Source organism: Emydura macquarii, unplaced genomic scaffold, assembly GCF_026122565.2.
Source record: "Emydura macquarii macquarii isolate MOO-44397 ecotype Brisbane River unplaced genomic scaffold, CSIRO-AGI_Emac_v2 contig_1477, whole genome shotgun sequence".
In the NCBI taxonomy this organism is placed as follows: domain Eukaryota; kingdom Metazoa; phylum Chordata; order Testudines; family Chelidae; genus Emydura; species Emydura macquarii.
Genome location: NW_027131614.1, coordinates 7,866,217 through 7,891,557, shown reverse-complemented (window position 1 = coordinate 7,891,557; position 25,341 = coordinate 7,866,217).

Genomic DNA, 25,341 nt, shown 5'->3' with positions numbered 1-25,341 from the left:
CAGGTTAAATTGTGAAACCTCTGTGAACAGATGGTTCAGATGTGCACCATATGTAAAAACCTTTTAGAACAAACTATGTAGGGCAATGGTCATACACTTAAGGACAATACAACCCTTAAACATCAGGTGGACAAAGCAAGCTTTTAGCTTTAGTTGCAAATGTAGCTATAGCAACAGAAATGCATCATGATGTTTGACAGTTAAACTAGCACAGCAGTGCTGCATCAGCTTCAAAGACATAAGAGACATTTTGCCTTAGTACACATGATCCTAGAAGACATTAGAAGGAATTATGAAGGGACTTAATCCTGAAAAATGCAAGTGATGAACACAGTTGATCCAAGTGGTCTTTTTTGACTCTATAATTCATTATTTCATACTTTATTAGTTTAGTACTTATATTCTACCAAAAAACTCATACTTTGCATTCAGAATATACACAGGACTTGATGATTTGCTTAAGTATATTTCACATACAGACATTCAAAGAACTGATTAAACCAATATAGTTGGCTTTACCAGCAGTTATACTGTCAGATGATAAAATTAATAAATATCAATTTACACTAAAAATGTCCTGTTACAACATGAAATCAAATGCAACATTTTAATTGGAACATTTACAGGCAGCATTTCGCAGCATGAAACCTGGTTCACAGCAGGGAAAAATGTTTGCCACTGACATCCCACACCACAGGAAGTGGAGATGCTGGTGGCTTTCTGAAAAGTGTTTCTTCAACTCCTGGGAGGGGGAATGGTCCAAAAGCACCTTAATAAAATAAAACTCATTTGATAAATCAAAAGAAGACAGAAATGAAGTCAAAGATAAATATTACAAAAATATATCTAAGGCTCAGATAGCCTAACCTCCTGGAATTTAAACATCTCTACTCTTATTATGAACGTTTCAGATAGGGGGCTACTATGAAAACTGTTCTGCAATGTGAAGTGTAACAGGCATGACTGGATGTCCTCTACAACATGGGCTATAATACTTAGCTATGGATCTGTCTTCAATCATGTAGAATGAAGTTTGCAAACTGTTAAATCCCAAATTTAGATCCTAATCCCACAAACATTTACTCACATGATTTAATCTTTACATAAGAGGCAGCATTGACTTCTGTTAGACCACTTATATAGACAAGGGTTAGATCATTGGGCCCCATTAATTTGGACAGTGAAAATCCTCCATCTGTCATGACAACACAAACGTAAACACACCATGTTGTTACACCACTGTGATGCAATGTCATGAGGCAGTGATTTATTACTTCATTTTATTCCACTTTTTAAGGACAAAGATTCAGCCTTAAACTCCTGGGGTTTTGGGGGGGTTTCAGTTAAACAATTACTGTAGTTTTGTTCTTAAAATGAAATTGACTGTAACACAGCAGGCATTCAGTACTACAGTAATGACAGTCAAAAACAATTAAAGTGGCCCCAGCTTTATTAATAGCTAGGGAATAATCTGTTTTCTAAACTAGATGCCTTAGTCATACCACAGAAATGTAATACATTATGGTTATTATGGAGTAGACCCTGGCATATAGTTTATAACAGTGGTAATCACTGATCATTAATTCTCTTAATAAAATTGGCTTTATTTGACAGCTCACCTGCAGCTTTTCAAAGAAGATATTAATTATTAAAACCAGAAGAGTTTATAACTTATTATTCCATAAGATAAGTCAAAGGAATATATTTTTCTAATGGGAAGAAAGTTTTAACTCATGTACAGAGTGAGAAATGGCCTTAAACTAGATTAAACCACAGTTCAGTTTTTCAAAGCATTTGGGGCTAGAACTTATTATAACTTCATGAAACACTGCACTATGGGAGCCAATAAAAACAACCTTCCCCCACCCCAATTTTTCTAACATTACCTAAGCAATGTTGTGGCTGTAGATTAGCTGTCTTGGCATTATTTTATTGTACAAGGTACACAGTGCAACTACTTTACTTCCTTGTTGACACAGAAACTATACTTCATCTGCTAATTATCCTGTAACTGCATTGTACAGTCATGATTCTTCAAATAACTTGATAATTACCAGAGACTATCAAAATGTACAGAGAATTTTGGTAACATCTACAAGGATTACTCTTTCTTTCTTCTCTCACCCCCATAAACTTCCCGTTGAGTCTATCCAGAATCCGTTGGCTACAATCAGATCTCTCATCCAGCACAAGGACTATGGCCTGGATTCACTTAAACTCCAGACTTGGGTGGCCAAGCCCCAGTTTTAGGTTTCCCTGTGATTCACAGAACTCTTGCACTACGTGAAGTACTGGAACAGATGGATCTAGGCCTACCTAAGACTAAAGACCTGCCCCCTCAATTAAGGGGAAGGAACCACTAATCCCAGGCTACAATTGATTAGGGGAGACAATACAGGAGAAAACAGGAATGGGAATGAGGTCAAAGGTTGAAAATCAGGGGACACCAAGCGAGAACCCCAAACAGAGTCACGGCTCCTCACTGCTGAATGATGTAGGTGCCTAACTTGACACCTAATTTTTGGTACTAAGAAGTTCTCTAGGTGCCTATGTTTCTGCCTCTCGGCATGTGCGCTGCTGCCTCACTCCAGGTGGCCAAACATCCATCTCCTGCCTAAGCCCCAGAGCAATGCACGAACTAGAGGAAGATAGGTGTTTGGTTGCTTAACTCACGGGGAAAAGGAGCGATCCAGAAGGTGTGTTCAGAAACAATCTACCAGATCATGCCCCTCAGTTCACACAACAGCTGAGGGGAGGGGGAAGGAGACAGCTGCTCTCTATCATAACTTTTAGGCCAAATGTTAGGGTACTCATTTGAGATGTGTGAGGATCCCGACTCAACTCCTGCCTTCTCTTGAGGGGTAGAAGAGATCTGACCTGGGCCCTGCTACCCCTCAGATGAGTGCACTATCCACTGGGCTATGGGACATTCTGATGTGGGTCTCCCTCAATCTCTCCTATTGAAGCTGCTCAGGCTTTGTGAACTGCAGTGTGTTCCTGAGTGTCAAAGATCTAAGTACCTTTGTGAATCTAGGCCCATGTCACTGTCCCCTTTAATTCTCTTTATGGGTTTCCTCTTGCTTTTCACATCTAGTTCAAGCTTCTTAGCCTCACCTTCAACCCTGTCCTCCATTGTTGTTCCCTTGTAACTCATCTCAGCTCATTTGTTTCACCCTCACAACCCTTGCATCAGTGCCATACCGTCTTCATATGCAAGGTATCCGTTCATGTCCCAGAACTAGCTGCGCCCATGCAATGAAGCTATTTAGCCCCTGAATGCACAAACAAAATGACTTCCTGCACACAGCATGATCTTGCATACATAATGCACACGAAGTCACACTGTACGGAGGATTCCATTTTGCATGCAAGTGTACAATTGCATGCTTCACTAAATATCTCTCAGCAAGCCACTGCTTTGAATGATCTTCTTTGCACTCTCCATGCAGCCATCTCCCCTAGAACTAGCCTTGTGTGCTATTTCGCTTCTCTTCATTCGAAGACTTTCTTAAAACTCACGTCAGGAAGTCAATTAATGCTAATCCATGTCAGTAAAAATCCTGTCATCTACCCAAATCAAAACTAGTATACTTCTCTCTTGTGGATATCCCAGTGCATTTTGCAATTAATTGATCTTGTCTGCATGTTTAGACTGTAAACTCTTCATGTCTTATTTTTGTTTGTTCTATGACAAGCATAATGTTGGCACCTAGCAAAGAAGAAGAATAAACTATATTTTTCCAGGCCTGAACTTACAGTGTCCTTTCTAAAGTTATATGCGACATATAATAGATAGTGTACCTTTTTCTGAATGAGGATTTTTTTCAGAAATATTCACATTTTATTTTTGTGTTTATTAACAAAACAATTCTCTCTCCGACTAAAGCCATTAAAAGAATATACTTAATCTGACCCTCACTTCAGATAGCTGGCCTACAGTACTTCAAATCTGGGACAATTGTTCTGTTTTCCAGGAAAGGCATGCATGGGTTGCTGGTGCAACCTTGAGCAGGGATTGGACCATAAAATAAAATGACATAAACAAGCAAAAGCCAGAGACTTCAGTGTTAAAGATATAGACATTTTTCAATTATGTCATTGCAATAATACTAACTAAAGGACAAATTCTTCCCTCTTAATACACACTGTCTATTCCCACAGATTGCACGGGCAAAGGGACTGTTCATAGTAGGAAAGTTAAGTACGTGTAATTGTTTGCAGGACTGGGGCCTAAAATGGTGCTGTATTTTATAGTTCATAGTAACTTTTCAAAGTTCCTCTCACCCCCCACTAATTCTCTTTTCCATAAGATTTTACAAAAAAGAACTCCAGAAAGCTTATTTCTCACTTCCACCACCCTTCCTGTTAGGCATAAACCAATTATAGCAATGCTACAAGGAATCTTTGAAATACACCTAAGGAGCTATTCCTCCCATCATATTTCACTGAGAGACATATAGTACCTGTAATAGGACTGATATGGAAATCTATCGGGCATTCGCCCCACTTTATCATTAAGAACAAGATCTCCCCTAGATTCTTCTGACAGCACCTCATTAGAATCTCCCTGAGTTCCTGAGAGTTCATGATTCAAACTGAATTATCCATGCTACCAACCAAAGAATCCAATTGCCAGGAGTTATGCTAGGAGAATTTTTCGGTGCTCCTGAAACCAGGTGTAAAAAGGGGTTCCCTGACGGTAGTGGAGAGAAATGGAAAAATGTCCCGATTGTCTTGCTAGGAGTTTTGTCAGTTTTTCCTTTAGCTGAAACAGCCTCTCTTCTCTTTGTGGGCAAGTACTGACAGCACACATCAGCTCAGTGATACAGCACATCAGCCTGCCCATTTCTAGAATACCTAATTGTGCCCAAGTCCTGTAAATACAACACAGCTAACGTAAATATTTTTGGAATAAAGAAATGAGGAGTAAGGTAGTGGAGATTTGTGGGTTGGTGAGGTGAAGTGTTAGTTTTACCTCTGCTTTGCAAGGAATTCCCAGGCCAATGTTGTGGCGGATCAGCATGGCTTTTCTAAATATTTTATGTAACAATAATTAGCAGTAATTTAACAGGAAGCCTGCAGCTTTCAGCCACTATGATTATCTCAGCAATGCAGCTAGTTTCACAATGCTGGTTTTAATAAAATTGAATCTGTCAGAATTACTCTTAAGGAACTCATTAGGGCCATCACACTGTTTTCGAGATAGAGCTTCCCTCTACCATCCATTCCTTCTTGAACATCAAAACTAATAAGTTGTGTCTCATCTTACATGTATTTCCATTATTTGAAAGTATATTTCTACACATTGAAGTAAGGAACTGCATTGTAGTCAAGAGGTTGTGAGGGTGTTAATGAAAGACTGAAATAGTGGGCAGGACAATTAATAGTATGGGCCTTCCTGAAACTCACTGATGATAATGGAGGTCTCCCATTCATTTCAGTCTGCTTTGGATCAGACCCTCAACCACTGAATCACTTTGCACTTAGATCTGTAGCTACAGAGCTGTGGAGCTAAGTAAAAGTCAGCTAAATTTGCAAAATGTGAATTGATTGAGTGATATTGTAATATGATTAATATTAGGGAGGATAGAGAATTCTTCAGTGTGATCTGTTTATTAAAGGTGTTTGGGGGGGGGGGGGATCCTTTATTGGTCTATATCCAAAATTTTAGACCTCTTGAATCTATAACTCACTTTCATTCTAATTTTAGAGTTAAATTATTAATGCCTCAGTCATCCTGGTGATCAGTTACTCAGAAGAGTAAGCCAGCTCAAGTCAATGGCCTTTGGATCAGGCTCTAAAATAATCAAATCAATAATTAAAACACTGGCCTACATGCAGTAGTTTTTAAAATCATTGTACTATGATAGCTCATGGTAACTTCAATGATATATGAATGAAATACCCTTGAAACATATACATCACCATCTCTGTTCGGTGAACCTCACTTACCTTGGTCCTGGCTGGGACAGGGTCCCTATCTACTGCTGACTGGCTGGCCAACCTGAGGGGGGAGAAAAAAGAAATCAAGACAATATGTTTGTGAAACTCATGGCAGAGTCACAGAGGCCAACCAGGCTGGCTGAGAAGTGAAGACTGTACTTGAGGATCCAGTGGGAAAAAGAAATGCAGCTCTCCCAGGAGATTATGGCAGTGGCCAGGGAAAGCATGGCAATGGCTAAATTCAACATCACCATGGCGAAGGAGAGCATAGAAAAAGACAGAGAGATGCAGAGACAGTTGATGGATGCGATCCTCAGCCGAATGCCCTGCTGCAAAACATGCTCCTAGAAGGCCAGCAGGCCCTGCAGTCTTGTAATTTGGGACCCAGACACATCCTCCAGACCCTGGACAATGCTGGCTACTGGAACCAGCAACAACCTCTAACTGCCCCATCTACCCAGCAGTGCTACCAGAGGCTCCTAATCACCTCTCACCTCCAACCTCTGGGCACTGAGAACACTTGCATCCGGGAGGCCAGCTCTTTTGAGCCCTGCAATAGCCTTGACAATTTTAGGCCATGGAGTTCTGCCCCAAAACCCTTGTGGACAAGGATAGCCAGAGGGTGGGGGAAATTCAACAGTAACTTTATGCCCCACCCTGCCCCCAAAACTCGTGTATTTTAAATGTTCTTACCGCTGTACTTTGAGTTCTGTTTGCACTGTTACAGTCATTAAAAATTCGTATATAGTTGGTTATTTTGTAGATTGGTTAGTTTGAATATATTTCCGAATATAAATATAATTATTTTTGCATTGGTTTCATTAAAACTTTATTATTGGCTTTTTATTGTTTTTTTTATATATAATGAAAACATTCACATGAAAATTCACAGAAAATCCTTTAAATTAAGATGAAATAATGCATGGGTTTTGCAAGACCACATGGGGAATGCTAAACTTCTAGCATGCACAAACAATATTCCAGTGCTCGCAATGTCTTTATCCCAACAGGCCAACATGTTCAGCCGTGAAACTCAAAATACGAACAATAGACATCTCTTACAGCATTCCCATGGCTGTTTATGTTCTCTGTGGGATGCCTGCTGACTGCTCAAACCTCTGAGCTAGTTTCCATACTTCAGCCTCCCCCTCTGCCACAGCCTTCTTGTGTGGTCTTAGGTAAATCACCTAATTTCTCTGGGCTTCAATGTCCCATCTGTAAAATGGGAATAGTACTATCTTCCTTCCTTTTACCCATTATCTGTCTTTCCTATTTAAATTGTAAGCTCTTTGAGACAGGGATCATCTCTTATTATATGTTTGTACTGTCCCTAGCACAATGGTAACTTGATCTTGGCTGGGTTCTATACACACTATTGTAAAACAAATAAATTGCTAAAAAGAAAATTATATTAAACTAAAGTTCTAAACTGGTCACAATTGCCATATTAAAAAGGGCTGTGAATGAATCCTGAATGTCAGATATTTACATGGTATATTCCTGATAAATGAATTAATGGTAAACCCAATTGATTCCAGGTGTTCTCAAAAACATCCTCTGCTGTAAATACCTCAGCAACAGAGCATAAGGGTTCATTACTTTTATTCATTCTCACTATCTGGAACTATTGTTAATCCGAAATCTTAAAATTTTATTATTGACATGTTTTTAGACTTTAGCCAGCTCAGCATTTCTCAACATAATTATTAGTTGTGCAATTGGAATGTTAACATGCAGTATTTCAGTATAATTGCATTCTGTGCTTTACCTCAGAGCTCCCTTTTCAGCTGCTAAATTGAACTGCAGCCCTCTGTGGTATTGTTTATAGAAAATTCCATATGTTTTTTTTTTTTTATAAAAGACTTTTGACCTAGATTCCTTAATGTTTTCCTAAAGTGACTTTTCCAGACTTTTACCTAGAGACTTGTTAGGTAAAACACACAAGAAATCAAGGAAAATTACATGATGTTTTGTTTTCTGAAGTGAAAGATTCCACAATCCAGAAGACAAGCAACTCTGCCAAAAAGTTGCCACTGTATAGTATAGCCATAGGCATCTACATACCCAGTAGCCATTGCTATTATCACTATCAACACAAACAATACACAAACCTGTATAAACAACAACCATAAGAAGGGAATGAATGATTTTTATTAAATGAATTGAGCTGCACGAGAAAAGTTCTTGAGAATTATTTACTTCATAACTGTCGATCCCGAAGAGTGAACAGGAGCAGAGCCTAGCTAGCAATGTATAGGTTTCTCTCTCATATCCTGAAATTGATTTTTCTTTAGGGTTTTGACAAAGATAACTCCAAGACCTCATTTAAAATATCTATTAATTTATAACAAACCTCTCACCAACCAGTGTTTTACCAGTGTTTGCAACCACATGTGTATTTTTTAAAAAGTGATAGGTTTCTTTCTCAAAGTCTCATTGAATAGATCCATGAATATGTAATTGTATAAAATTGAAAAAAATATGCAATTTTTTTTAAGACTCATTTGACCTTACGTTGGGATGTCGGCAAATTAGATTTAGGTATTGAAGCTCCCAAGAGTTCTAATTATGGCTTATATGAATATTCTGCAATTCATTAAAAAAAAAACAACATGCAAATAAGTTTATACTAAGTCTGTTATAAAGCATGTACATCAAAATGTGATCTGAATAATCCTTTACAGAATAGCTTTAATTTTTCTGATGTATTTAGATGTTTCATAAATATTCATAAGTATTATTCACTGTTGACAAGCATTTCTTGAACAGTCTGAGCAAGAAAAATTAAAGTTCATTTTTGGAAGTAGCTGAAACTGATAACTGGACTGCTCAAGAACATCTAGAAATATGAAATATGATCCCTTTAAAAAATAACTGAGCTGATTGCCCCAGGTATGACATCTATGGAGGGCAACGAGATTACAGACTTGAAACAGTAATGAGAATGGCTTATGTTTGCTATTCCTCATTCACATTGCAAACTTGTCATGAAAATGGATTACTTGCAGTTCTGTGCTATTTTCAATTTTTGTCTTGTCACGATAATAAGACATCAGAAGTTTAATGTTCAGTATAGCCTGTGAAATACAATAGAATATAAAGATATGTGGTTATTAAAATACTTGCTGCAACCTCTTCCCTTATACCCATGTACTCACCAGGCTGTCAAATCAACATCGCTAGTGCTATTGCCTACTGCATTTTTGTTTCTAGGAATTACATTACAGCTTTGAAAGAGACATCTTCTTCAGAAAGGTGAGAAATAATAATTATGAGTTGTGGGCTATCTTTAAGTCTGGGTTTACCTAAACCTTCACAGTGTATCCCCTACATGCCAAATTATAAAGGATGTACTATTTGACACTGGCAATATTCTCTGTTTTAGTCATATGACTATTTCTCTCCTTTATTAACCTGGGGTTCAGTCTTGCATGGTGATGAGTGTCTCTTAAAAGATAAGAGTCCTTGATTTCCATTGACCTCAAGAAGGCTGTCAGTACCTTGATTGGGCCCTTACACTTTTGCTAATTTGTAAGGACAAAGAATGTAATATCCAGCTAACTGAAACATAGAATATTGAAGATATCAAATGTAAATATCGAAGAGAGATATTGGTCATGACATCTTCTTATCCCATTCTCTTTAGTCTTTTCCATCTCTAAATTCTGGAGTTAGGCCATTCCCCAAAGGACAAAGGTTTGAGCCTTACAAAACAGTGCTTTGGTCGAATATAAATTTAAATATCCTCCATCATGGTGCTTCCGTAACTTCAGCTGGGAAACTATTCCATTGTCTTACTGATCTCACTCTCAGGAGGTTTTTCCTGATATTGTCCGAATTTTTCAGAAATAGGAGCCTAAACTTAGGCTCCTAAATCCATATTTAGACACCTAAGGGTGAAACTATCAGAAGTTCAGAAATGCTAGATTTGTAAAGGTATTTAGGCACCTATTGATGAAGATAGGCCTAGACCAATTGAAAAAAACCCAAAACACCTAAACGCATAAGTCCCATCAATTTCAGTGGGAGTTAGGTGCCAATGCACTTATAAAAATTCCACTACGTGCTTAGCTGCATCAATAGGTGCCTAATTACCTCTCAAAATGTGGCCCTAAGAGACTTATGAGCACAAGTTTCATTGAAATAATTGAAGTATAAGGGCCAGATTTTATAATTTATCATTAAAGTCTAATGAATGAATAATTACTTACATTAAGTCTCTATAGTTGTATTCTCTGTGTGTGTGTTTACATAGTATGTCTGTGCTCATTAGTAACTGCCTATAACTAAAATATTTGTATTTCAGTGACCCACTAAATTACTTTGTAGAATCTTTTCAACTACAAAACCCGTAGAGTATCATTTCTATCAATTAAGTATAAGTGCATGCACAGACAAACAAAGCTGAAAAAATACTGAATTTCATTTTAAGTCTCCCATAAGCCAGGAAATGTAGTTACATTTTCCCAAGCTGCCACTATTTTACACCATTGTTCCAGGTATTAAAATAAGATTATGTATAACATAGTATGTAAGGTAAAACAGCATTTCTCAAATTTCTTAACTGTGATTTGTATACATTTGTGTGTATGTTTAAGTAAGGTCCTTATTGTTATTTTAGCACATTTAGTTTGTGTTCCATTTCCTTCGCTAAGGGATGAGAACTTTATTGTAAAAGAAAAAAAATCTGATTTCAGTGACAATCCTTCTTGTTCTCTAGTTATTTTCTGGATTTTTTCCAGGGTCTTTCTGATCCCAGTGAAAGTACGAAAGTCTGCATGCATTCCCAATGTATTATGTCAACATATACAATGAATGAAGACTACAAGCTGAAAGGTTGACATCCCACCACTAGGTGAAGTTTAGGAGCACAGATAACATTCCATGTACAATGATAATTCCTTGCCAGTAAGTTCTGTACTACAATAGTCTTTAATTACATGATCAAGATAATGCTCTGTTATGGACCTTTCCTGCAAAAACGTATAACTTTACACAAAAGTGTAGTCTCATTCAATTCACATGGGTGAATGTCTGTGGAATAGGGCTTGAAATGCCATATCTTGCCAGGCACTGCAAAGAAGCATGAGTAGAGACAGAATACGTGAAGCTTTACCCTTTAGTTCCGTGGTTATCTATGATCCCAGTCCTTGCCCTCACAGCGACAAGGACCAGAGGAGCCCGGCAACTCCTCAAATGTGGTAGGGAGGAACAGAACACTTCCAAATCAGCTGATAGAACTGTGCTGATATGGAGGAAAGTACTTGCTCCTCTGGCGTAACCCAGGGCTGAATCTAACCTTTGTTGTATGCAATGTGTGCATGTATACATTACAATAAACCATAGACAGAAATGTTATAATGAAAATATATTTTAATATGTTTTAATGGTGTAAAAATACCTAGGAGGATAGCTAGACACTTCAAAGAAGTTAGTTTGTTTATTATATTTAATATATACAATATTATATATGTTATACTACTAAGGCTAACAAGTGTCTGTGCTACAGTTTCTGTCGTACAGGGGATTGAAATCTTTGTTACAATGCACGGGCTCTGTCCTGGTTACTGCAGTAAATACAGCAGCGTCTAGGAACTGATACTGAGTCATCAAAGAATCATAGAAGATTAGGGATGGAAGGGTCCTCAGGAGGTCATCTAGTCCAACCACCTGCTCAAAGCATGACCAACCCCAACTAAATCATCCCAGCCAGAGTTTTGTTCAGCCGCACCTTAAAAACCTCTAAGGATAGAGATTCCACCACCTCCTTAGGTAACCCATTCCAGTGCTTCACCAGCCTACTAATGAAAATGTTTTCCCTAATATCCAACCTAGACCTCCCCCACTGCAACTTGAGATCATTGCTCCTAGTTCTGTCATCTACTACCACTGAGAACAGCCTAGCTCCATCCTCCCTGGAACCCCTTTTCAGGTACTTAAAGGCTGCTATCAAATCCCTTCTCATTCTTCTCTTCTGCAGACGAAACAAGCCTAGTTCCCTCAGCCTTTCCTCATAAGTCTTGTGCTCCAGCTCCCTAATCATTTTTGTTGTCCTCTGCGGGACTCTCTCCAACTTCTCCACATCCTTTTTGTAATGGGGGGCCCAAAACTGGACACCAGTGCCGAATAGAGAGGAATAATCACTTCCTTTGATCTGGCACTGCTCCTACTTATGCAGCCCAATATGCCGTTAGCCTTCTTGGCAAGAAGGGCACACTGTCGACTCATATCCAATTTCTGTCCACTGTAACCCCCAGGTCCTTTTCTGCAGAACTGCTGCCTAGCCAGTCAGTCCCCAGTCTGTAGCAGTACATGAGATTCTTCCGTCCTAAGTGCAGGACTCTGAACTTCTCCTTGTTGAACCTCATCAGATTTATTTTGGCCCAATCTTCTAATTTGTCTAGGTCACTCTGTATCTTATCCCTGCCCTCCAGTATATTTACCACTCCCACCAGCTTAGTGTCATCTGCAAACTTGCTGAGGGTGCAATCCTCCAGATCATTAATGAAGATAATGAACAAAACCGGCCCCAGGACCGACCCCTGGGGCACTCTGCTTGTTACCAGCTGCCAACTAGACATCGAGCCATTGATCACTATCCCTTGAACCCGATGACCTAACCAGCTTTCTATCCACTTTATAGTCCATTCACCCAACCCATACTTCTTTAACTTGCTGAAAAGAATACTGTGGGAAACCATATCAAAAGCTTTGCTAAACACATCCACAGAGCCAGTCATCTCATCATAGAAGGCATTCAGGTTGGTCGGACATGATTTGCCTTTGGTGCCATGTTGACTGTTCCTGATCACCTTCCTCTCTTCCAAGTACCTCAAAATGGATTTGGTCAGGACCTGCTTCATGATTTTTCAGGGGATTGAAGTGAGACTTACCGGTCTGTAGTTCCCCAGACCATCCTCTTTCCCTTTTTTGAAGATGGACACTATACTTAACTTTTTCCAATCATCTGGGACCTCCCCCAATCACCATTAGTTTTCAAAGATAATGGCCAATGGCTCTGCAATCCCATCAGCCAACTCCCTCAGCAACCTCGGATGCAGTGCTTCCAGCCCTGTGGACTTATGCATGTCCAGCCTTTCTAAATAATCCTGAACCTGTTCTTTCAGCACTGAGGGCTGCTCACCGCATCCCCATTCTGTGCTGCCCAGTGCAGTAGTCTGGAAGCTGACCTTGTCTGTGAAGACAGAGGCAAAAAAAGCACTGAGTACTTCAGCTTTTTCCACATAATCTGTCACTAGGTTGCTCCCCCTTTCTGTAAGGGGCCCACACTTTCCCTGACCTTTTTCTTGTTACTAACATACCTGCAGTCAGGTATGTTAGTAACATATTGCACTCAGTTTGGATTTTTTCATTAGCTTCCATATGATAGCCATGGATTTTTTTTCTGAGTTTCTTACCTCAAAAATAACTTGACTGAGGAACCTCAGTCTTTCAAAAAATTGCTTCCTCTGATTTAAGAATAAGCATGGGAATGGTAAGACCTAAGGGAGCTTTTCTGTGAAACTTAAACACAAAGAGGTGCAAAAAATGGTGGAAAGTGTGTCACAACCTTACTTATGGAGTCCTAACTCCTGCACCAGAATGTAAGCACATGTGTAGTACTTATAAAAATGTGTCATTAGAAGAGATTTTGTCCCTCCAAACTATAGTTAAATTTACAGTAGAATATTTGTACAGGCTAGTTGTGGAAATACATCTATTTTGATTCCTTGGTAAAGAGAGAGGAAGGGCAAGAAGCTCCAGCATGTGTTTACCATGGCACTGACTCAAGATAAGCCTTGAAATTACTTTTTGGTGTACAAACAGTGTGTGGTTTCCCCATCAAAAGGTTATTTGTTATAAAAGAGCTTTATTTGGTAAAACATTGTGAACATTCACTTTTTAATTAGAGCAGCCAAGCTTCTGACCGCTCTAAGGTCAAAGTTATGGCATTTTATGATGCTTCTTTTCCTGATTATAAAAGAAACAACAAGTGCAGCAGAACCAGTTTCATCCCATGAGGATTCCCTACAGCTCAGCTACCCCATGAAAAAATAAACCAGAAACTGTAACACTGAGTGTGCTTTTTTAATGTCTTGAGGACTTGTGGAGCAGCAGCTTAGCTCAAGGAGGTTTTCTCCCTGTTGGCCCTCATAGAGTTAGAAACTTTAAAAATACACATTTCATTAACTTCCTCTCCTCATACATATATTCCTTATTTTTAACTCCATTTTTTTAATCTGGAGTTTATTTGCATTTGGTTTTTATTAGTTAAGTAAGAGTAGGTCAAATGTCAGATTAGATACCTTTTTCCTTGTCCTCAAGGGAACAGGAGTTTTCTTTTTATTGAACATTATTGAAATTCTATATACTCAGAGTAGTAGGACATTGTTTGATTTCTGCTTATTAGGTTAAATTCATCTTAAGCTAATTAACTTTAAAAACTATATTTAAGACCATCCAATCTAGTACAGAATCATGACACTCAAAATATTTAAAATAAATGCTAGATCATAAATGCTAGAATGAATTCAGCCTTTGTAAAAACAATGAGGTTCAAATTAAATTCAGTTTGTATTGTGAGTTGTTGGACAAGCTGATTACATTATACAGGCTGCTTAATGTGCTAAGTTAGGAATGTCCTTAATTTTGAACTGAAATGACCAAAGTGCATCCATGATCCTTGCATAAATGTAATGTTCTAAGATGCCTTTCAGAAGCAATATTGCCAATAGGCTTAGGGCATTTGTTCATGCCATAAAACTATTTCTCAGTCACCAAAAATGATATACCTTAAAGGGTTAATTATAGATATTTCTTTAAACATTTTTCTTTTTCTGTATTAGGATATTTGTAAGAATTATATCTGTTAGATTTCATGTGAGACAAAGTACGTATATACAGCTCCAGTATATAATTGTGTAATTCTTACCATATCTGCAATCAGCACAACAGTTATTAAATTTCCTAAGAGGAATTTCCTAATACAATATAACTAATGATCATCCTGAACACCATAGAGGCTTCTTGATAATCATAGTCTAAAACATGACAAAAACAAGAAAAAGGCCATATGGCCATCTAGTGTTTACTGTGAGAAATACAGCTCAGCAGTTTCTTTTCTCTAACATTATTTACCATTTGGAAGTGTTTTCATAGCTTTTCTATAACTGAAAATATTTTAATGGTTCTTGATATTTCTGTCATCCTGGAATTTGTAATGCTGACTGTAACACTAAAATTCATAGTAAACAGCTTGATTTAATAGGTTCAGTTATTTCTATTCCTATTAACTGCATCTCTCTCTGTCTGGACTTTCAGACCATACTCACCATTATGGTATCCGAATGCCTTTGAAATATGGATATTAATACCTTCCAGCAGAGATTTTCAAAGGAACTTAAGGGAGTTAGCTGTGTAGATGTCTGGGCTTAGGATGGAGCCTGGGTTCTAGGGCTCTGCAAAGTGAGAGTCCCAGAGCTTTGGTTCCAGCCTGGATCCAGAAGTCTAGACGGCAATGAAACAGCCCCGCGAGCCTGAGTCAGCTGGCCTGGGCCAGCTGTGGGTATCTAGTTGTTGTGTAGACACACCCTATGTTTTCCTGTCTGGAGTTAGTCAGATGACACTCAACAGTGGTTAGACTTAAAAGAAAAGAGGAGATATCGACTCATGAGAATATCTTAGAGGAAATCAATGTGATGGTATGACAACTTCCTCCAATATCTTGAATAAACCTTACTGAATTAAGTTGAAGTATCTCTGTATTAAGAATGCAAATGTGTATATATTATTGTGGAATTGTATGTAACATCTCTAGGGACGAGACCTGACGAATGTAAACCCTGGCAAGTCTTCTCAGTTTCAAAGGGTTATATTAATGAACTTTTTGACGTAAAGCAGATTTCCCAGGAAGTGTTTTGCGGGAGGTGTTTGCAAATATGAACTCCGCTGGGTATGCAAGAGCTCAGCCTTTGAAACTTTGGGACCTTTTGTCTGCTGATCACTAGTTACATTAGGACAGATCAATCTCTCACACACTGTATAAAGAAGGAATTCACAGATTCTCGGGGAGGTGGAGTTATGTAACTGTAACCACAAAAAAATTCCCTTGGTGGGGTTTGAAGGACTGTTGACCTGCCAGATCTCTTTTGCAGTTGGGCTGACCTCTGATAAGCTTATTAGCATGTGTGTGGCTCTTTATTATTTTAATATGATGTCTCTGTAATGCTTTACCTTAAGAATAAATGTGCTTACTTAGAAAGGGCTATGTGCTAACCTATAACTGTAGGCAATTATGCTGTTTAGTGCCTCTGAAGGAAGGCAAAGCAGGTCAGCATAGGCAGTCTGTCTTGCTAGGGAATTTCACAGTGTCGGAGGGGAACTGTGCAGCCTAGAAATAATGCGATCAGGAGGGATAGCGACATGTCTCCACCCAGAAGAGGTAACGGCTGGGGAGCTGGAAGCCTCAGACTGGGGTCCTTGCTGGATCACCATGTAGAAATACAGGTGGCATAGCAGAAGGCATTTCAGTAGATTGAACTGACTGATGTATTTGATGCCTGGAGTATTAATAGCTAATGCAATGTTGACTTTACAGGCTGGTGCTGGTGAGCTTAGCAGTATGTGATCAATTATCTAGGTGTACAGAAAAGTTACATGAGGCAGACCTGGAAACATAACAATGGTTTGGTCTTCATGGGGCAGCTGTTCTTACCTTGGATGGAAAAGTGGGTATAAGAACGTGTATGTTTTAGAGAGGCCTTTCTTTACAGAGATCTTACCCCTCTCCCAAATGGAGGTGTGTGACAGAGTTCTGGGAACCAACAGATGAGCCACCATTCTGGTCACTTTAAACACCAATTAACTCTGCCCAGAGTGGACCTGATAGGGCCTGACTGGTGGATTAGAATGGGTTGGGCAGGACTAATGATCAAATTGTCCCATTAACACAGTTGGTATAAGAAGGCACAGGAAGGAAGTCAGGTGAGAGGCAGGCAGGCTAGTAGAGCAAACTAGCACCAAAGCGGATCTCTGGGTAGAAGGATCTCTTTCCTTTCCTTTCCTTTCCTTTCCTTCCCTTTCCTCAGCAGAGAATGGAGGAGAAACTGAAACTGTAAATAATTATGGATTATGGTTCAGTAAGGTGATAGGAAGAGCCAGGGGAAATAAGCTGCACTGGAGTTTTTAACTACTGAAGGTCTTTGGGTCTGTGTGGACAGAACAGAAGACAGGAGCAGGATGTCATCATGTCACAAGGAGGTTACATCAAAATAAAGAAAATCGGAGATTTTTCAAGGCCATTCAGGGGCTTTAGCCCCACATCTTCCAATCATTTTAGTGTATGATGTGTGTCTAAATCCCTTAAACAACTTTTACAATCTCAACCCCTGTTCCTGTCATTTAACTATATATGCCCAACACATTCCATAATATCCAGTATTAGCCCTGGGAGAATGGGAGTTAACAATCCACTTGCAGACCATCAGGTAGATCTTTTTAAAAATGATTGTGAGGGGAGCATTTAAAATGCCACTGCACTTAAACCTGCTCCTATTCAAGTCTGCAGCAGTTTCGCCTACTTTTAAAGTACAGTGAAATGGGAGGGGGAGCTCTCTTCATACCAGTAAAAGGATGTATAGGGGAGCACTCTACCTAAGGCAGAGGGAGAAGGGGAAGTGCCTTATTGAATCCCTTGCTCTAGCCATTGACTTCAATGGGAGTAGGATCTGGCCCTAAAATAGATACAGTAGTATAGTACAGTAATCTACATCAAAAATCGCAGTAGGAATAGGAGCCCCCTCTAAGAAATCGCCTTTCTAACATTTTGCAGCAGCCATGTCTGAAGAAGAAAGCACCCTGTAAAGGTTAGGGGGAATATATCCTGAAATAACCATATCTTAGGTATTTGTTTGCTCCCCTGTTACCATAGTGTCCAAGCATCTGTAATCTTTATCTTCACAACACCCTCGTGACAAAAAGAAGTACTATTATCTCCTACTTGCAGATGGAGGAATTGAGGCACAGAGAGACTTGCCCAAGGACAAATGGCAAATCTGTAGTAAAGGAGGGATTTAAACCCAGATCTTTTAATTCATAGGCTAGCACCCTTTCACTGGACCATCCTTCCTCCACTAGACCCACTATGACTCCATTAGTACTGTACGATGGTGAAAAACACACACATGAAAATGTACTTGTAATATTAATAAAATTATTTTTTAATAAACTCTTTTTTAACTATTCACTGAACAGTTTTTCTCCACTTTCCATAGAAAATATAACTCTTCCAGGATCTCACTACTGGGTTGGTGGCCTCTCAGTATATCATGTTTAACATAACTTTCTCAATTGTTTCAAATATTTCAAGGTACTTGTTAAGTGGTATTAGCTAAACAACACTTTCCTACAAATTGCATGGCTCAGGGGATTAGTAATGAAATACAGACTCTTTCATTTCAGGATGTATGGTTCAAATCTTACCTATGTCAGTACTAATTAAAAGAATGTAGGAAACTATCTTAAATGAATCTGGGTTCTTACTCTGATTACTAATTGACTATAGGAAATATCATCACAAAGATGTCAGTGTAGCTTCTATTTCTCCCGAAGGAACATGGGTACTAAACTTCCCTTGCAGCCCTCTGAGACAGAGTTGGGTGGACAGCTTGAAGTGTGTACTACTATTGCCCATGCTGTGGCTAGAGAACTTCAGTTTCCAGGACTGTCAATCCATCACTTTTCAGGAGCATTAAGTTCACTTTAAAAAATTAACTTTAACAGAAAAGGATGTTATTGCTTACACTGAGGTCACTGAAAGGGTAATACCACTCTCAGTGATGCTAATGTGAAGGTACAGGAGAGATGTGAGTTAATTGCATAGTTACTACTCTATTATTGATTTATGCTCTCCTGACATTTACAGAGAAATAAAATAGAGTTTACATTATGCATACTTTATAGCAAAATATAAAACTAAAATTATTGCAGAGTATGTCACTTTTAATTTTCAAAGCTACTGCAAATAAAGGGATGATGTTAGGGAAATGTGTACTTTCTCTTCCTTCAGTTTCTTCTAGTTAAGGCCCCCAAATAGGCCTATGTTTAATTTTACCTTTTTTGGGCAGAGATGAAGGGTGATTTATCTGCTGAATTGGTCAATTCCCTCCAATAATCAATGATTTTCTGAAGTATCTGACTCTGTGACTATGATCATCATTTTAGTTTAGACCCACAAGAGGTCTTTTACATTTATCTCAAAATTTGTTCCACACATTCTCTATTATTGAAAAAAAAAAGCAACTGAGGCAGCAGAAGACACATGAATGAGGTAGCAATACTAGTCGAAAGGTACTTATTTGTGTCATAAGTGCCACTCTTACTAAACCATGAAAACAGTTGGTCTTGCCATCGTAATCTTTCTTGACATTCCAATCTGGTCAGTAACTTAAAACTCTCCTTTATTTACTATTTAGGACACTAGGCCTTCCAACAATAGAAAATTCCTCGAAAAGCTTTATCAAAAGTAGATTTCATTGGATCACATCTGAGGTTTGGCTTCCGTAGCATGAAAGGCAGCTACGGTTAATGGGTCACACACTTCACTTTTCCATTCCTGACCGTATGCAAGGCCACATGGAGTGGGGAGTCAGGAGATGATAATAGGATGTGCAGCTTTCCAAGTGGGTAGCAGGGGAAGGCTGCTGTGGTATGCACTTCTTACGGCAACCTTCGGTCATTACAGTCAGATAGGATAACAGGTGAAGACTCTGGGGTCGCAGTCTTTTTCAGTGGATCAGCTGTATACACCCAAGTTCCAGGAACTATAGGTCTCAATACGTCTTCATTTCAGGCCGCAGAAAAGATTTGTCAGGGTTTATTTCCACACATAGATCCCAACCTCAGCCCCAAGTGCTTACCTAAGTGCCTGGTCTAGACCGGAAAAACAGACTGACCATACACCTGGGAGTGTGCTCCCCATCAATCTAGCAGAGAAAGAGATAACACAACCCAATGGCTGGAAGTTAAAGCTAGACAGATTCAGACGGGAAATAAGGTGTTAATTTGAATGGTGAAGGTAAATTACCATTGGAATAATTGACCAATAGCCATAGTGGATTCTCCATCACTGACAATTTTAAAATCAAGATTGGATGTTTTTGTTACACTGCCTGGTATGAGAGGCAGCTAAGAGTTGTAATTTCAGGTCAGTCTACAGGGTAAGTACTCCAGACTGGTGCTATACTCTATCGTAAGACTTCACCGAGCCAGTAACCGAGGTGCACTTCCAAAATATTACACTAGTTATTATGAAGCCACAAACAGTCCCCTTTTTCAGGCCCTCTAGCCCCTCATCCACCACCCAGACAAACCAGACTTCTGTGATAGATGATTATTAAAATCAGAAATCACATATATTAGATTCTTGCAGTTCCAAAGAACCAGACACTCAGCCCAGGTCAATATGTACTTCAGGATCGCAGTCCAAAAACCATGCTGGTAGCCAATCTTTAGTAAACTAACTAAAGATTTATTAATAAACAAGAAAAGAAGAGAGTTATTAAATGGTTAAAGTGAATCATATCTGGTACAGTTGATTTCAGAGTCTGTAGATCAGGATAATAACAGTGATGTCAAATCTGCCAGTTTGTATTAAGTCCTTCTGGTACATCCAAAAGATTGGAGTTCTTAGTCCATTGTACAAAGGTCCCTTTGTTAGAAATCATAGTCCAGAGATGTAGAGCAGGATTGAGGTAAGGAGATGAGCTCACAGTCTCCAGCTGATACCCCCAGTCTATGTACATGGAAAGTTACTGTCTCAAACATGGCATCAGGGATCACGTTCTACGTGCCCTGCTGAGTCACTGCCTCCATTGTCCATATGCTCTCTGAAGTGTCCTCAGGAGGGGCCCACTGGAAAAATTGTTTCTCCTTAATGGCCTATCAATATATGGCTGGCTAGTCTTGATGTAAATCTGTCTTGTGGGTGTTATCCAGGAACACATCATGTTTAGTAACAAGCATACAGCTGCAAAAGAAGAGCAGATTCTCCCAAACTGGTGGCTAACACTGCAGTAAATTCACCAACCAGTCACAAACAGTGCTTCTGATTCCCCACAGGGGTTATCAAGAAGCTAAAAACAAGAAGCTACACAGCCCTCTTATTGCATTTCAGTCTCAGGCTCCCAATCAGCCACAAGGTCCAGTAAAAGGATAAGCTATTAAAATGCTATTCCCTTTACCAAAAAGGTTCTCCTGATCCCCAAAGGATCAGCCACATTGCCAGATCAATATAAGTTTGGATCTTACCCAGAATATCACGCTACCAGCCAATCCTTTAGTAACTAAAACTAAAGATTTATTATGAAAGGGAAGAAACAAATGAGAAGAGAAATGTTAAATGGTCAAAGCAATGAGATACATACCAGTTTCTCAGTAGAACTGTGGAGCTTGCAGATTTGTACAGTCCCTCTAGTATACATCCAGTACCTGGATGGGTCTCAGTCCTTTGTTTCACAGCTTCAGTTGCAGATCAGTTGATCCAGAGGAAGGAAGCAGGAAGGAAGACAACATGGGATGGAGCATCTGCCTTTTCTGACCCTTTGCCATGTGGCTTGTGGAAATTCACAGAAACAGGATGGAGTTCAGGGCCACCTGGGCAGGTCCTACTGTCTCAGAAGGTGTAGCCCATGGGTTCTTTCCCTGGGTTCATGAGTTCACTTAATGGGCCACAAAGCAGACTTATTGCTGCTGCCATTCTGTCTGGGGTGTTGCCCTGAAACACAGCATCAGTTGAAATACAGATATATCAAACATATCCATAACTTCCGATGCAAATATGACACATAGACATAAACAATATAATTACACTTAGCAAATTATAACCTTTCTAATGGTACCTGACATGGCATATCTCATATGAATTATTGTAATTTTGCAATATTGGTATTACATGATATTATAGTTGCCCCTAACCCAGACAGTCTCATACCTTGTACAAGACTTATCAAAATTATGTAACATCGGTGACAACAATAGTACAGACAATCTTGTTTTTTATAGAGTGATACAGTTTTTCTAAAAAGATCTGCTCTAGGAATGATTTTGGGAAAGTTCTATGGCCTGTATTTTACAGAAAGTCAGATTGGTTGATCACAATGATCCCTTCTAACCTTAGAGTCTATGACTATATGTGATGATATCAGTGATATCATCATGTGATTCCAGAGCTAGGGGCCTCTTGTGCCTTCTAGTTAATCCAGCCCTTTCTATTTTAGGTACTTATATGACCCCATTATCATAGTATCTGAGCACCTCACATGTATTTATCCACCCAACACCCTTCTGAGGTATTGGGATACTGTTATCCCCATTTTACTGTGTGCACACACTAACCTTACCAATCTGTGTTCACAGTTTTGCTGTGATTTTATGGTAGTTCTGGTTTTTATTTTTTTCTGTTCTGAGGAATCAGAGAGAGGCAAAGTGACTTGCCTGAGATGACATAATAAATCTGTAGCAGAGCAGGAACTGGAACTCAGCCCTCCCAAGTTACAACACAAGAAACTTAATTCTGTGCCAAAATGAATACTATTCTTTCATCAGTAACCTAGAAATAGCAGTACAACACACAACCCTTTTGAAAAGAAAACACAAAATCATATATGTACACAGTGAGATACATTGATCACCTTCAAAGGCAGTTCCACTGTGATATAATGGTGGAAGCATAGGGGTGTGCACAGGGTGTGCCGGGTTTGCCCAGGCACATCCTAATGCAGGATTGTAAAACATCCGGCTTGCAAACCTTTTTTGATGTGGCCCGCGGCACTATCTCACAGAAGGGTAGAGCTGCTGCCGAAAGGTTGGAGGACACGCGATTTTTCAGCGGACGGCAAGACAGAGTCATTACCGGCGGGTAATTCAAATGTGGCCTGCTGGTGGAATTTAGTTTGACACTCCTAATAAAGAACATGAAAAGTCCCTGGGTACACACCCTAATGAAAATTCCCTGGGTGCACACCCTAGTGAAATGTGCTGCGCACGCCTGTGTCCCAAAAGCACTTTCCTTTGTGACTGCCACCTCAATCTCACAGTGATGTAAGGATATCCTTTCAAAGGAACTTTTTTTCCCCCCAGAATGCCTTCTGGGTCTATTCCTTTTTAGTTTGGCAAAGGCAAGCAGGTGCAACCTATAGTGGCGTTTTGTGAGTGGTTACTGCTTGTTGTATCTTGTCTCTTCCATCTGGTATCCCTAGCTCCTGTTATCTCTTCCTTATTCCTAAGAAGACACCGGACATTCTCAAACTTAATGTGAGATAAATTGATAATCGTATACAATTTTCCTATTAAACTACAATTTTCACTAGTTTATCAAAACCTTCTACTGTCAGTTGATAAATATATTAACTGATATTTCCCATTCCTTAAAGCATAATAATTAGCAAATCAAGAGAACAAAAATATACTAAAACCAAAAAATATGTGAGTCAGAATAAGATTGTTGTGCTGTGGTGAAATATCAACCTTCTTTGTCTTATGTTTGATAAGTATGATATATTTGTTTATGTTGTGATCATTGTAATTTTTATAATGTCCTTAGCTATTTATTTCCTTGGTTTTAGTGGTTGAGTTGTATGATGGATGCAATAGGCAAACATAGCTGTCATTTATCAAACTTACCTGCTAAGTTTGGATTATGAACAAGTTTTTTAAACTAATATTTTAGTTTTTGTAATATGTTTAAATAAACTACAGCCTAAAGTCCAGCTATTATATAAGATCTGTGCTTTAAGTTGTCTGCTAGAGTTAAGGGAATCCATATTATAACACAACATTTTTATTGGAAATGTGAATGAGAAAACTTATTTCTATAACTGTGTTAAGGAATAGTATTAAGCCAAGATGCTATTGTGAAAACACTGTTTTTTCCACTATACAGTACTGTGTTTTCCCATCCACACTAGTAATTAACACAGTTTTATACTACTAATGGTAACAAAAGATTACAATACTACAGAGTTTAACTGTGGTTTCTGAAATGATGCTGAACACTGTTGTTGTGTATCTTTGCTCTCTACACAACATTAAGAATATGAGGAAACCCCAGGGAAACTGTTGAGTTCAAAATAATTGTTTGCTAACTATGCAAATATATAAGGCCTAGCTACATATAGTTTATGTCTACACTACACAGAACTTAGAAGGTATGTGTAAGTACATGCAACAGTGGAAAGCACACCATGTCCACACTGCGGTGGGTAGCTACATGTCACTGAAGTGCTGTGGTGCGGGGGGAGGCAGCAGAAAAAGGCTTCAACAGCTCCCATCTGCCAAAGCCTTTCACTGTAGCAAGGAAAGGCTCTGCCAGTAGGAAGCAGGGTGAAAGGTTGAGCCTTTGCCTATTGCTTCCCAGCTGTCTACTCCCTACCGGAGCCTTTCCCCACTGCCAGAATCTTTCCTTGTGGTGGGAAATGGTACCTCTGGTACCTATTCCACAGTTCCCAGCATAATTCCTAGGAGCTGTAGATCTTGGGAGGTTTGAAAGACAGCCAGTGCAGAGTAGGACAGTAGTGGGGGAACTGGCTAAACATTTTCATTCCGAATCATTTCAGTGCAATCCACACTGGATAAACTGCTCACACTGAACATCTGTGCTGAAAACAAGTTTAATCCAAAAGATATTTGGCATGCCTGTAAACTCTTTGGGTCGCTTTTGTATGTGAGCATGTTTTACAGCATGCTAATGGACCAAACTTTCTTAGAACAATACATTTCTCACATGTACACAAAGCTGCAAATCCTTAAATGAGGATTTGCAATCCTTTAGATGAGGATTTGATCCCATTATTTGCATCATTTGAAGCCACACTTTTTCTGGGGAAGGAATTAATGGGATTACTGACATGGGTGAAGTTAGGTATAGGTTGAAATGCTTGCAGGATTGAGGCCTCAATCTGTTTTATATTCTATTTATGAGTTTACTTAAAAGACCAATAATCTGTTTCCTTCTGCAGCCCCTGGAGAATGGTATAACATGGTTACTCTACAGCAGGGTTTTGTTTTCTGTTTTAACTGTTGTAACTGCTGTTACAGGAAATTACAGGATTCAGTGGTTCTGTTACATTGTAGCTCATGTTGTGTAGCTCTCATACACACGGTGACTGTAAATTTATCTATACATATAGATTGTGACTTTGTAAATTACTACATATAGTTCTATCTGTATCTATCTCTAGAGATAGAGATCCCTCCTTTCTTCCTTTCTGCTCCCCTCATTCTCCCATGGACAAAACTATGAACTGGGGCTTCTTCCTGTTTGGTTTTGATCCTAGAATGAACTAAAAAGTGAATGTTTGCAATGGCAAAGTAGGATAAAGATGAGCCCTTTTAAGGCGGGTA